At 35.4% G+C, this 15,875-nt stretch overlaps 1 pseudogene; it reads right to left on the reverse strand.

The window, feature by feature from the left end:
- Positions 1–4,982: 4,982 nt before the first annotated feature.
- Positions 4,983–5,556, reverse strand: LOC118011659 (annotated as a pseudogene).
- Positions 5,557–15,875: the final 10,319 nt, after the last annotated feature.

A 15,875-nucleotide genomic window follows, 5' to 3' on the forward strand; every position in this document is an offset into this window, starting at 1 on the left:
AAGGCAACATCTTCATAGGTTTAGAGATTAAGACATAGACATCAGTTAATGTGTGTGGTAAAATCCCTTATTTCATTCCTGATATCAGTAATTTGTATTTTTTTAATCGATTATTTTATCCACTATTGTATTTTTCAAAGAACCAGCTTTTGAATTCATTGATTTTCTCTACTTTTTTTTTTGGTTTTCTACTTCATTTTATAGTTCATTGATTTCTACTCATGTCGTTATTTCCTTACTTGTAGTTATTTTGGATATCGCTTGGTTTTTATTTTTCTACCTTTTTAAGTTGAAACTTAAATTACTGCTTTGAAATGTTTCTTCTTTCCTAAAATGATCATTTAATTTAATGCCATAAAATTCCCTGCAAGCAATACTTTAACTGTGAACCTCATATCTTTGTATGTGGTATTTTTTTTTCATTCAGTTCAAAGTATTTTATAATTTGCCTTATGATTTTTCTTTTAACTGTGAGTTCTTTCAAAGTGTATGGTTTAATTTCCAAATACTTGGGAATTTTCCAGATATCTTTGTTTAAGTTTACTTCTGTTTTGTTCAGATAACATACTTTGTATGTATTCAATCCTATCAAATTTATTTTGATTTTTTTGTGAGCCAGAATATGGCTTATTTTGATGAATGTTCTGTGTATACTTTAAAAGAATACTTGTTCACCTAGTGTGGAATAGTGTTCTATAAATGTCAGTTTGGCAAAGTTGATAGTGTTGTTCTAATTCATCTGGATCTTTATATTTTTCTATTAATTTTTGAGAAATTGGTAGTATATTACCCAATTGAGCTAATTACACATTAATCAACTTAATTGTTCAATTGTTACCAGGACTCACAGGTCTCAAACTCTTGTCTTCACAAAACAACTTTATTTTTGAAGGTCTCAAACCATCACTAACTGCTTACAGACAAAGCATCTTAGTATCAGGAAACCCAAGGTCTATAATGGTGAAGGTCTTTAGAGTACACTGATATCATAGACATATTCTAGCTACGTGACCAGCCTTAATTGTTGGAACCCCATTACCATTTACTGAAACCAGGTGCAAATTATAAATCCAATTAGTATTTCTAAACAATGCTTTTAGGCTATTAAATCCTGCTCTGAAACAGCTCAGAAACCCATAGGTACAGAATACTGTACATCCTTTAATAATTTCCATAGCACTGACCAAGTGTTGATAGCTCTGGAGATAAGCATGAGATCAATCCAGACCAGATGAAATGAATCCACATTATACCAATGAACTGTAGTTATCAAGTTAAGAAGACAACCAAACTAATGTAATTCCTGTGAAAATTTTATCAGATTTTTGCACCAACTTAACTTTTTTCTTATAACCTTTACCTATTGCAGTTTGAACTGTATTATAAGCTTAGGCTTATAGCTTTTAATAAATAATTAACTTATTATTAAGGAGATCTAAGTGCAATTCAGGCCCATAATCTCCCACGGAGATTACATCCTAAGCAGATTTTAAGTCAATTTCCCAGTACATTTGATCAACTCTCTGTATTATCATTGGTCTTATGTCATCTATCAAATTGACTTTACCAATGACCTGAATATTGTACCAAATTGCAACATTATTATGACTATTAAAGATATAATTACAAAACAAATCAGAAATTATGACCATAGTGTTTATTAATACTTTCCAATGGAAATAGCTATTTCCTATGTGCCAAACATTATTATGTACACAATTATTAACCAAAGACTATGTCTCAGTGAGATGTGAAGTTCTAGGTGTTCTGTGTGAAGATAGGTTCCTCATTACACAGGATCAAAACAAGATGGGTTTCAAATGGAAGGAGGCTCTTAAGAGAGTCTTTTAACTGTCTCTTGGGTGTATTCGTGTAAAATTGAAAATTTATACTCACAAATTGTACAGTTGAACTGTCTTATTCTGATCTATGATATTGCCATAGATGTTAACAAGACTGATATAAAATATACTCCCCATTTGGAAACTTGTATTAATAAGGGGAGCTGTATATTTTCCATAAATGGACTAGTGTTTTGGCAGTTGTATACCAGGCCAATGGGATTGGGTTATGTTTGCCTCTATTTGAAGTAATATATCCAAAACTCCTGCCTGTGTTATGATACAAAGCTTTTTCTCACTGTTGTGTATGGGCATGTTGTCTTAACCTTGTTTCATTTGCACAAACTGTTAGTTAAAACTGTATTATCAGAACAAACAGCTTGCAGTCTTCTACTTCATGGAATTTGAATACTCCCCAAGCCACCTTTTCTTCCAAGAACTTTTTTCTCTGATAACTCTCTTAATTAAAGCAAATGCCATTAATCTAAATATCTCTAGGCCTGCTCTTATTTCCCCTAAAGCTCTGTTCGATCTGGGACTGTTGTTTTTTTCCATCATGTTTGTTGTGCCCACTGTGTGCTAATTGTCCATGTGTAATTGGGGAACATATCTTATACCTAAAAATGCCATATTTTCCAGGACAAAGTCATATGGGAAATTAGCGTGTGTGTATGTGTGTGTGTGTGTGTGTATAAATATACATGTGTATATATACATACATACACGTACATACATACCAGGATGTCCTTCATAGCTAGTCTCCAAATTTCCAGGTATTGCATCTCTGGTATATATACGAATAGGTTAGACTGATTGATCTCAAGAACTCACATGTTCTTTTAGTTTTTCTTTAAAGGTATAACACTGTGAGATGCTAGACAAGTAGCAGAAGACATTCTATCGTTCTACCTTTTCTTAACAGTTCATTAAAATTGATGGTTACACAATAATCTTCAGGGTTTTTTTAAAGATTTATTTATTTATTTATTTGACACAGAGAGAGAGATAGTGAGAGAGAGCACAAGCAGGGGGAGTGGCAGGTAGGCAGAGGGAGAGGGAGAAGCAGGCTCCTTGCTGGGCAGGGAGCCCAATGCGGGACTCGATCCCAGGACCCTGGGATCATGACCTGAGCCGAAGGCAGCCGCTTAACCAACTGAGCCACCCAGGCACCCCAATCTTCAGTTTTAATACAGAATAAAATGCATGAGGTTTGGCCTACGGAAAGAAATTCACATATAGTCCCATTTGGCATCACAGTAGTAAATATAGCCTGTAAAATGAGAGCCTAATGACACACCTTGTTAATGTTGTTCCATTTAGACATCATGAGGATTTCTGTTCTTTCATGGCATAACATGGTATGACATAAGCCATTCCAATAACTATGTTTCATAATGCTGTCTCCCAGGTTATGGTTTTTTGTTTTAGTAATGATGGAGCTTAGCAGAAAAAAGTATATCATCCTTACAGGCATCTGAGCCAAAGCTAAGAGAGAAAATTGTTTTTTTTTGCTGTTAAGTCTTTTTCAAGGTACCAAAGTAGTGTTTAGTGTTCCCTTATGAATAATTCCTTTGTTAACTCCTTTACCCTCAGTAATTAGTTTACATTCTTTCTACTTATTTCAACCCAAACTTCTCCTTCACAAGTGTGCACTCAGGTTAACCACTGTGTTGATCCACATTGGTGGAAGAAATATGAACCTCACTAATGCCTCCCCCTCTAGCCATTCCCATTCATTTGGGGTAGGATTAGAAAAATACAGATTTATGAACCATCCCCTAGGTAATAAGGCACTTGATATTGTTGAAGCCAGTTTTGACTTTATATATTTGATTAAGTGCAGATACATTTAGGGTTTTATGTCTCCTTGAAAAATTTACCTTTCCCCCCAGTTTTATTGAGATATAGTTGACATATGGCACTGTATAAGTTTAAGGTAGGCGTAGCATACTGATTTGATTTGCATGTATTGTGAAATGATCACAATAAGTTTAGTTAGCATTCATCATTTCCTATAGATACAAAAGAATAAAAAAGAAAAGAAAAAATGTTGTTTTCCTTGTGATGAGAACTTTTAGGATCTACTTTTAGCAATTTTCAAATATACCACACAGCTGTGTTCACTATTAGTCATCGTGCTGAATATTACATCCCCAGACTTATTTATCTTATAACAGGAAGTTTGTACCTTTTGACCACCTTCATCTAACTCAATTATGAATTGGCCCTTAATATTATAAACATTAACATTATAAAACATTACTCTTCGTCCTTTATAATATTCCTTTCTCTGAAATAAATCTTATCTAATAATTCTTACAATCGTTCTTTGTTTTGATTTGTGCTTACATGATATATCACTTTTATCCTTTTGCTTTTAACCTATCTTTGTATTTATATTTAAAGTAGATTTTTATAGACAACATAAAGTGAGGCTTACTCTGCTCCACTTTATAATTGGAGCACTTAGGCCTTACGCATTTGAAGTAATTATCAATATACTTGCATTTAAGTTTACAATATTGCTCTTTGTTTTCCAGTTTATCGTGTTTCTTTTCCTTATAATAAGCAAGATCATTTTTTGCTTATTTAAATTCAGATATATGTGCATATATAGAGAGAGTATATGTGTGTGTGTATATGTATATATAGAATAGTTTTCTGAATGACAGTTTTTGACAGTGAGTAAAGGTTACAATTAAAAACAATAAGCCCTAATTTTCCATAGCAGCTTTTATTTTTTCCTAAAAAGAAAGTCCATTTTTATACAGAGATAATCATTTAGATGTGTATTTTAAAATGCTTGAGATTTTTTTTCTAAAGTGTCAAAACATATAACCCCCATTATTTCAGAGGAGAATTACAATGAACAGAAGAATATATCAACTTAGATTCTCAAGGTCATCTCAAATTCCGGAGTCCCTGGTTTCTGTGATAGGGTAAGAATTTTGCTAGCAAATGGTTAGACTAACATCCAGGCAAAATGCTGTAAATCTTCATCTTATGATTCTTAACTTTTTAATACATTGAAACAGATTGTTTAATCAAATCTAAATATGTGGCAACAAGACCTGAGAAACTTACCTAAACATTTGTTTTGATAATTCCTAGATAAACTTCATTTGCCCATTTCATATTCTACTATTTATATTTTTTTGTTTTGTCTCTCTTTTCTTTCCACAAATTCCCAAGCACAATCCCTAAAAAACTGTTAGTCCTATTATTTGGTTGGAGGAAAGTTAATCTCCACCATCCTCAGGTCTGTGGATGTCTAAGTATAAACCTGATGAGCCTAATGGTCTCCTGTGGCCAGAGCCTTGTAGCAGCAAGTGGTCTGGTTCTGACTAGAACTCTACCGGCTACAGTGCCTCCAGGATCATGACACTGAAGCCCCTGAGCCACTGAGCCACTGCTTGGTGTTTCTACGGAGCCACAGTGCTGTGGACTTCAGACCATCTCTTTTGTCCTGATGAACATAGATAGTATCATATATTATTGTCACAATTCTAGAAAATAAAGAATCAGGTAAACAGCTGGATTAACTGAGCCCTTGGTAGCAGACCATCCAAGTAACAATCCCCAGTTAAAAGTCAACTGCAAGGCTAATTGAGGCCTTGCATGTAATTCTTTTTATTAGTGAGTCGGTGATTACATGAAGTAGGGATGCTGCTGCCAGAGCTATGCTTTTTATTGTGGTCGCTGCCCCACATGCCATGAGTAGTTCAGCTTGCTCTAATGCCAAAGAGCTATTCTATGTATGAATCTGAAAACATCCTGATTCACAGGCTGATTCTGTGCTCCAGATATGTGGCAGACCCAACAACCAGATTCTACTGGGTTTGTCCAATTACATGAGGAGCAGGTAGGGTTGTAGAGGGTGGGGTGCCAAATCCATGACCCCCAAAGCCACAGGCTGAGCAGCTGCTGGGCCTGAGGGCTACCAGCCCCCTGTGGGTGCCAGGGTCAGGGAGCAGCCCTAGGAGTCCTACAGGCATGTCTGCCTCATGCCCACAGGCTGCACATGAGTCTGCACTGAGGAGACGAGGAGGCATGGTCCCCTTGTCGTGTGTTCTTTGTTCTTTTTTTCTCATTCCCTGCCTTCTTTGGGTTATTGAGTACTTTTTATGATCCCACTATATGACCATTATTATCTTATTAGATATATATATAATAAAAACCAAAGAAGCAGAACCAATAGGATATATTAAAAGATTTAATCTTACGTGGTTGGGAGGGCTAACTAGTAGTAAATCTGCATGCTCAGGCAGGAGTTGATGTAGCCTTGAATCTAAAATCTGTAGTACAGGCCAACAAAGCTGGAAATTCAGGCAGGATTTTTACGTTACAATCTTAAGGCAGAATTCCTGCTACTTCAGGAAACCTCAGATTTTGTCTTAAGGCCTTCAACTGATTCAGAACATATTCATCGTTATGAGAATCCCTCATATTGACATTTTATAGCCATACCCACTTCTCTCCAGCCCCTACCCTCTTCTTAACCCCTATCAGCCATAGACCTGTTCTCCATCCCTAGGACTTTGTCTTTTCAAGAATGTTCTATAAATGGAATCATACTGTATGTACCTTTTGAGATTGCCTTTTTCCCCCCACTCACCATCCAGGTTTCATTATGTCAGATAATTCTAACATTTCTGTCATTTTGATCTGGGTGTCAGTTGATTTTTTTTTTTTAATTCAGCCTGGTATCTTCTTGGTTCTTGATATGAGGAGTGATTTTCAGTTGAAATATGCACATTTTCATGTTATGTTCTGAGACTTTAGATTTCATTTAAAATTCTGGTTTGGTTGACTTTTTCTGACACTGCTGCATCAGGGAAGGGGAAGGGATGTTGCCTCAGTACTTCCAGATGGAAGTCAAAGTTCAGGTTCCCCACTTGGCCTTCTCCCCACGACAGAGTGGGGGCTTTGTTGCTCTTTGCTGAACATTCAACTCTGAGCTCCGCATGTGGAGTCCACTGATGTTGTGGTGGAAATGGCCCCATTAGTGCTGGGTAAGAGTCCTGACTCTCCTCTAGGCCTGCCATGACACCTGTGAGGAGCAGTGCTCTGTTACTGCTGGGTGGGTGTGGGATCTAGGCTGTGTGGTCTTCATTAACTCTCGGGTCAGGGGACTCATTACCAGCTGGTGGAGACGAAAATCCCAACTCTTACTTGACCTTGTCCGACACCACCTCAGGGTAATGACAAGTGGAATAAGGGGAAGTCTGGCTTTCCCACTCAGGCTTTGCTGGTGTAGATGGAGTGTGGCCATAGTTTTTCTTTGCTTTTTATTGGAGTAGATTGGTTATTGTCTAAAAGTTGTCTGTCTTACTAGATTGCCTATTCCTGGTCCCTTGGCTGGAGAGAAGATGTTTATGTTTTTTTGTTTTCGGGGGGTTTTTTGACCGCACTTTCTGACATTTCTAGGCTATCATCTTCTTCAGCTCCAAGTCTGGGATACAAAAAAAAAAGAAATCCCATAGAACTCACCACCATGCTGTCCCTTGGGTCCTGAGGTCCCTGCTGGTCTACCTTCTTGCCACCTTTCAGAGTCTTCTTAGAATTTTACACGTATACACAAATACACACACACACACACATACACACACACCTGTCTGTTATCTATCATCTATCTATCTATCTATCATCTATCTATCTATCTATCTGTCATCTATCATCTATATATCATCTATCATCATCTTAGTTTTCCAGGGCTGTCATAGCTAAGTACCACTCACTGGGTGGCTTAAACAACAGAAATTTATTTTCACATGGTTGTGGAGTCTAGAAGTTTATGATCAAGGTGTCAGCAGATTTGGTTTCTAATGAGGCCTCTCTCCTTGGGTTGTCGATGGCTGTCTTGTCATTATATCCTTACATTGTCTTTCCTCTCTGCATGGATATATTTGGTGTTTGTGTCCAAATTTTCTCTTCTTATAATTAGATTAGATTAAGGTCAGCCCTAATATATATTTTTTGTTGTTCTTTGAGGAATAGGGAAATACATGTACTCCATCATCCCAGAAGTAGAAGTCCTTGTTATTGGTTTTAAAATGTCATCACTTTAAAATTTCATTATATTCTGGGCTCCATGAAATCTGCTGAAATGTAAGCCATGATTTTTAGAGTTATGTGTCTCTCTTTGTAATATACGTTGTTTTTTCTTTTGGTTTTCAGCAGTTTGACTATACATGTCTAGATACGGCCTAGTTTGTGTTATCTGATTTTGCACTTGCTGACCTCTTTGTAGTTTATTTTCTTTACCAAATTTTGAAATTTTTCAGCTCTAATATGCTGAAATATTTTTTTCTATCCCATTTCTCTCTCTAGTTCTTTTGGAACTCCCATTACACATAATATAGATCACTTGATTTTGTGTCACAAATCATTGAGGCTCTTTGTTTTCTTGTCATTTTTATGTCTATTTTTCACGTTAGATAATTTCTATTGAACATTTTTTACATACATTGATCCTTTCTTTGGCTGTTTCCAGTCATCTGTTGATCCCTTTGAGTGAATCTTTTATTTCAGATACTGTGCTTATAAATTCTAAATTCCCATTGGGTTATTTTTATATTTCCTATATCTCTACTGAGATCCTCCATATATTCACTCATTTTGACAGTAGTTTCATTTTGATCCTTGAGTATGCTTTTAATAGATGCTATAAAGTTCTTTTCTGAAAATTCCACTTCTGGGTTATCTTGGAATCTCTCTTACTGACTGGTCTTTCTCTTAAGTATGGGCCACATTTTTTTTTTCATGTAACTAGTAATTTTTATTGTACACTATATATTGTAGGTAATAGTAGAAATATGAATTCTGTTATCTTCCTCTGAAGAATGTTGATTTTTGTTTTTCAGACTGTTGGCTGTTAAACTTGAACTATATAAGCTTGGTTTTATACTTGATTCGAAAAGATGTTTTGCTTTTATCTCCGTTTGAGATAAATATTTTAGTCCTGCTACATCATTGATAGTTTTAAGACATGACCTCGTGGCATTTCACTGAGCAGAACCCAAACTCAAAATTGTATCTTCCTTCTGTAGGAAGGTACTGAGATACTTACCCACTTAAATCAGTCTTCCACTTGATGTTTGTCACCATTATTATTAGAGTCTTCTCCGTGCATACACAGCTTAGGGAACAGCCAGTAACTTGAGGATAGTTATACATAGATTTGGGGCATACCCCTTCAGTGTTCTCTTTTTCCCTCAGGATTTTTACACTCAATATTTAGCAATTCTGGCAGCCCCAAACTCTGTCCTCTGAGACTTCAAGACACTGAGACAGCAGTTTTCTGCTTGGGTTCTAGTCACCTCATGCCAGGTGGACTGAAATATGCTCTAGTAAAATGAGGAAATCACTTTAAAGATATAATTCCCTTTAATTTTATGAATACATTTGATTTCCCATGCCTTTAAATAGTTATTTTTAAAAATATTTTGTTTAGAGTTTGTATTTGTTTTCTGGAAGAGGGTTAAGTTATACCAGTAAAAGTTACTCTACCAAACCAAAACCAAAACTCTTTAATTTATATTTGTAAGCAAAAGAAAATGACCAATAAAAGAATGATAAGAAGATAGAATGAAACGTAAATGATAGTAATTTACTAGTTTCTTAGGATGATACTTGAAAATGCCTTCCAGTGGGTCTTTGAGTTTTAGCAACCTGATTTTGTTCTTATTTGAATAAAGGTTAGGAATATCAAGGAGTTCAATATGAAATAAGTTGGTAAAAACAGAAAAAAAATCAAAGAAATACAAAATTTAGTTTTCGGACCCCATTTTAAAATCTGATTTTTTAGACTGAATCTCATACTGGGTTTGCTAATTCTAAGGCTCCATGGGACAATTTCAGTTATTATATCCAAGACTTCAAAGAAGAAATAGTAATGAACTTTTAAATTTTTTATCAGATTCTTGAAAAGTAAGATTTTTCTCCTTAATGACTAACAGAATTATTTTATCAATAATAAAATGCCAGGCGGTGATCTTTGAGTGCTGCTTCATTTGCTAAGTATGTAAAAAGAATGTATTTAAGGGATATTCACAAGGTCTTAAAAAAAAAAAAGATGTCATTTTCTAGTTTTATTTCAAAATCCTCCTTACACTCAACAGAATACTTGCAAATAGCTTTAACTATCAGAGAGTAGAGTAACCAGCTAGTTCAGCTTGACTGGAGAGGTTCAGTTTCATAAAGCCAAATTTGTACTCTTGTGGTTTCAGGGCAATTTTCTTTTACTTCCATACCTAATTTCAGGAATCAAAATTAATTCCTCTTGTAGCTATCCCTATAAAATTTGTTCTAGCAAACAGAAGTAAATTGAAATACAGTTATCTTCAAAGAATGAAATAATAATCATCTCAGCCTAAATATTGGATTTCCCAATTATGCCCACATGGTGGTTTACCTTTTCTATTATTTAAGCTTGGGCCTTTGTTCTTAGCCCTCCTTTTCTTATTGTGATTGAGAATCAATGGAAAGGCTGCCTCTCGGAAGATTAAAAAGTAATTTTCTGGGAAAATACTTTCACACAATTAAGCACTTCTTTTAAAGATAAACATTAAGCGTCATGTGCACAATTACAGTCTTTTAAGCTAACCTACTATATCCCATTGGGTAAATCTTTATTCATACTTTAGTTTTTCAACCTAACATTGTTTACCAAATAGACCTAAAATATTATGGAATTCAAGTTTGAAATGCATGTTATCATGAAAAAAATCAATGTTATTAAATTGGTTATACATGAAATTTTGCTTGCATTTTTTCTTTTGTTTGTATACATATTTTTCTTTCTCTTTCTTTCTCATTCTTTCTCTCTTTTTTCTTTCTTTCTTTCTTTCTTTCTTTCTTTCTTTCTCTTTCTTTCTTTCTTTCTTTCTTTCTTTCTTTCTTTCTTTCTTTCTTTCTTTCTTTCTTCCTTCCTTCCTTCCTTCCTTCCTTCCTTCCTTCCTTCCTTCCTTCCTTCCTTCCTTTCTCCCTTCCTCCCTTCCTCCCTTCCTCCCTTCCTCCCTTCCTTCCTTCCTTTTGATTTTTATCTGAAATACAGTTTAAATAGTGACAATAACTCAAAATGGTACTGGCTAAGAACTCTTCAGTATTGGTCAATTTGATAAGATATTTGGATGTTATCTCTCTATGTGACTCCATTATGGCATTTCTCTCTGTAAAGATGGGAATGAGTGTTTATTAATATTTATTTTACATATAATATGTATACATATGTGTGTATTTCTCTTATCTCTTAATCATATGCCTTACACTTTCCCTTTCTCCCTGGCCCCTGCCTCCTCAATCTATCATTTCAATTGCACAAATATTTATTTTGCTAGTGATCTTATTTTATCACACTGTGAGCAGGTGTTCATCACTTGTGTTCTCTTGCAAAATACAGGTCTTCTTTTCAAATCCAGTATACTGTCAAATACATTTTCCCTGTTTGTCAATCAGGTAGAGTATATTGGACTTCCTGGTATTATTTTGCATTGACTGGTTCAAGAAACAGAGGGAAGGCATGCATTGATGAAGGCACATTGTGTACCTATCCAACTATGGGCTCTTTTGCGAAATTGGTAAATCAGGTCCTCATCTTTTTAAATATTTATTGTGCTTGTTACTGCTTCTGCTAAGCAAACTTCTATAGTTTGTATCTTATTGAACTCTTATTGAAGTATATTGGATACAGAGGATTATAGTTATGTTTTGGCTCTTAGCTTCGGCTAGGTGTATTAGTGACTGTTCTGTTTTATAATTTGGAATGGTTTAACACATATTTAATCTAAGACACCTAAAACAGTTGTGTTATATATATAATAACAATTCCATGAATAAAATTAAGCAACAGCAAAGTTTGGTTGAACATGTCTTGATTATATCACCTATTCCTGTTACCTGTGTATCCCGTAATTTGCTCAATTTTTAATTGCATTTATATAATGATTGAACATTTTATAAATATATTATTATTGAATATATTTATGAGAGTTTTCATATAAATGCCATAGCAATATGGCATTTTATTATTGTAGCTTCTTCAGATTTAGGGAGGTGAAGTTTACTCAATTCATAGTTATTGAACACCCACAGGTACATACCATTTCTTGTAATTTGTTTGCCATAATTAGGAGGTAGAGACACATTCATCATTTTGCTCAAATCCTTTAAACTTATTGAAACATTTAAGAAGCTGTATGTTAGAAGTAATGTCAACACAGGAATTCTTAAACTCAGGAAACAAACTGAGGGTTGCTGGAGTGGTGGGGGGTGGGAGGAATGGGGTGGCTGTGTAATAGACACTGGGGAGGGTATGTGCTATGGTGAGCGCTGTGAATTGTATAAGACTGTTGAATCACAGACCTGTACCTCTGAAACAAATAATACATTATATGTTAACAAAAAGAAGAAGGAGAAAGAAGAAGAAGAAGAAGAAGAAGGAGGAGGAGGAGGAGGAGGAGGAGGAGGAGAAAAAGAAGAAGAAGAAGAAAAGAAGAAGAAGAAGAAGGAGAAGAAGGAGAAAAAGAAGAAGAAGAAGAAGAAAAGAAGAAGAAAGAAGAAGAAGATAGCAGGAGGGGAAGAATGAAGGGGGGGAAATCGGAGGGGGAGATGAACCATGAGAGACTATGGACTCTGAGAAACAAACTGAGGGTTCTAGAGGGGAGGGGGTGGGGGGATGGGTTAGCCTGGTGAATGGGTTTTAAAAAGGGCACGTACTGCATGGAACATTGGGTGTTATACACAAACAATGAATCATGAAACACTACATCAAAAACTAATGATGTAATGTATGGTGATTAACATAATATATAACATAAATAAATAAAAAAAAATATTAATTCTTCAAAAAAAAAGAAGTAATGTCAACAGTGGTTCAATTAAAAAAGTTACACTAGGGGTGCCAGGTGGCTCAGTCGGTTGGGTGGCAAACTCTTGATTTCAACTTAGGTTGAGATATCTGGATAGTGGGGTCAGCGGCCTTGGGCTCGCTCCTATACTCAGCGCTCAGCATGGAGTCTGCTTGTCCTTTCCCCTCCACCCCCTCTCAGATAAGTAAATAAATAAAATCTTGTAAATAATAATAATAATAATAATAAAATTACACTACTAGATCTTTGACATGGTATATACTCTAGATTACAATTAGATTTCATCTCTTGATTAAAGGCCAAATCTACTCCCTTCTCATTGCTTCTCTACTGATCTATATTGCATAGCATGTCAAGGCCTGTTCTACCTCAAGGGGACAGAATAATCGATTAATGGTCAAGGGACTAGGAGTGGCAACCCTTCTGCTGTAAATTTTTTAACATTGGTGTAGACCAAAGCACTACTGATATACATAATTCATTTACTTTTCTAACAATATGAGCCTATGGGCCCATGACTGTAGTTATGCTTTAAAATAAATTATTCCCAGATGGTATAACCATCTTACTAGTAGAGACTACAAGAGCCAGGTAGGGGATATTCAATAATATTAAAAGAAGTACAATTTCTTAGTGTAAGGTCAAAGATGGACAAACATGTATTGTAAGAAAGTGTTTTCCATAGTGGGAAATTATCAAAAGAAAAAAAGAAGTTGTAAAAAATGTTCATTTGACAGATGTGAAAAATGATTGCTTCTTAGTATTCCTAAACAACTATTAGGGAAAAAAATGTTAAAATATATATAAATTCAAATTTTAAAAATAGGAGAGAGGGAGATTAGAGTTTGTTGAACACTGAGTTGGAAATTATCATCATCCTTACCAGATGATCAGTCATTCAACTTCTGCTTGGACTCTGACAATGATGAGAAACTCATTATCTCAGGAGCAAGCCTATACGCTTGTTAGACAAATTATCATTTTAAAAATATTTCACCAACATTTATTTCTAAGAAATGTCCACATATCAGTAGATTTATGAGAATTAAAGGCAAAGGACAAGCTTAAAATATCATGCCTTATCATAATATATATTATCTGATTTTGTTGAAAAGTAAAATTCTTCTCTGTTTCTAGCTGCATGAAGGCACCAATATTAAAATAAACAAGAAAGGAAATAAGCAATCTAAGACAGACTTTACTCTTTCATTCAGGTTGGGCTTGTTTTAAGTTTGAAGTGAAGTTATACATAGAAGTTATACCCTTTTATTGTGACCTTTCTTATTGACAAAGAATTCCACAATTTTCCATTCCTTTACCAAATAAGTATAAGTATACCAAATGTTAATCTTCTTGCTAAACAAGTTTTAAGAAATAGCTGTAAGTGTATTATCAATTTTGAAATCTACTTTGTGGCCTTATTTGTTGGCATGTGTGTACAGATAATTTAATTTAGCTAAGTTATTAAACACTGGCTACTGTTCTAAGTATTTCTTACCTTTCTTGACTGATTTAAAATGACTTTGGAATCATGGACCAAGTGGTGTGTGTGGGGGGGGGAGTGAATTATATTGTGCTCCCTTCTTTGCCCCTGCCTCCATCATAATTCTCTAAGTATCTGTTCTTCCTGAGAACATTCCAGAGGTATTCTTTTTGGGATTTCCAAAAGGTTCTCCATAAATAGCAGTATTTTTTTCTACCCAATTCTGAATAAGAAGTAAAAAAAAAAGAATGATAACATAAAAGTCAACATATTGCCTTTGCTATTGATAGTGAATGGATTGTGGTATGGCATTTAGGTTTGTTCATTTGGTAGACTCATATCCCCATCATCGCTGCCCTGTAGGTTGCTGGCAACCTTGGATAATGAGACCAGGTCACCACCCCAAAGAGGTAACCCCCCTGGAGCAATAGTGGAATAGTGTGTTTCTGCAGCAGACAGCTTGCTCCCAAGAGCAAGGAAGGCAGAGGTGAGCCAAGCATGCCTGGTTCATTACCTCAGATTTACCCATCAGATAAATTACCTTACCTTTCTAATGACAAAGAGAGGCGAACAGTATGTTGAGAAGAAATTCTTCCTCAGGGAAGCCAGGAGTAGAGGGTATGGGGACCGTGTTCCCAATTAACACACTCAATGAAAAGAAATAGTAGTGGGGAGTTTTTCTCTATTGGCCACAGAAACTTCAGAATACCGTTTTCTTCCAAAAGGCTACTGTTCCACAGGGATATCAGATGAGGTTAAAAAATATTAGTTTATGCTATTTTTAACCCTATTTTAACGAGTTTCTTCTCTAGTTTATAATTTTTTCCTCTAGGGGCAATCGCAAGCGCCCAGAATTCCTCAGTAAGTGCCTGGCTCTGCAACTGAGCCCTCCATTAACAGTTAATTACTTCCTTCACTATTTCATGTTAAAGCCCACAGTTTAAAAATCTTTACTTATTCATAATGAGGTATTTATATCATGACTTTTTTGGAGCAAGAGAGGTTCTTATTTCATGTAGGTACTTAGTTATGATGCAGAGGGTCGACTAAGAGTCAGTGAGGATTAGCTGTAGTTATCATCGAAGTCCTTTGCTCAGGGTACTCTCAAACCCGATCTCTCCTAATCTGGCAGCTATTTTGAGTTGTGTTTTCTTCTAGCAGGTCATAATAGAAAGATAGTATATCTATTATTCTATCATCTTTATTAACTGTACTGTTTAAATCATTCACATTTTTTCTACTTACTAGTAAGTTTTTGATCATTACCAGTATTTTAAAATCTCTCACTGCAGTTGTATTTCTGTCAATGTCACATTGAATTTCAACATCTCAGTGTATATCTCGTTATTAGCGCTGATACCGTGACAGATGTAAAATGACCTGTTTTTACTGATCTGTTTTACTTGGGGAGTTCTCTTTTGCTAGTAGGGTAGGCCCAGCTCTGCTTTTGCTTTCTTCGTTTCATTTTTAGCCATTGTACATCCTTTCTTTCTTTTAATTTTTCTTGTGAACTGATTATCTTATTTTGTTAGTCTGTTTGCTTGCTTGTTTTTAAGCAATCTGAATTCTTTCTCCGGATGTACCAGACTTTACATTCCCTGGTTCCTCGGTAACTTGCTGATCTCATGTCCAGATCTGATTGTCTCACTGCATAGCTGCACTGGTCTTCTTGCTATTCTTTGA

This window comes from Mirounga leonina, unplaced genomic scaffold, assembly GCF_011800145.1.
Source record: "Mirounga leonina isolate KUSES-001 unplaced genomic scaffold, KU_Mleo_1.0 Mir_151, whole genome shotgun sequence".
NCBI classification, from domain to species: domain Eukaryota; kingdom Metazoa; phylum Chordata; class Mammalia; order Carnivora; family Phocidae; genus Mirounga; species Mirounga leonina.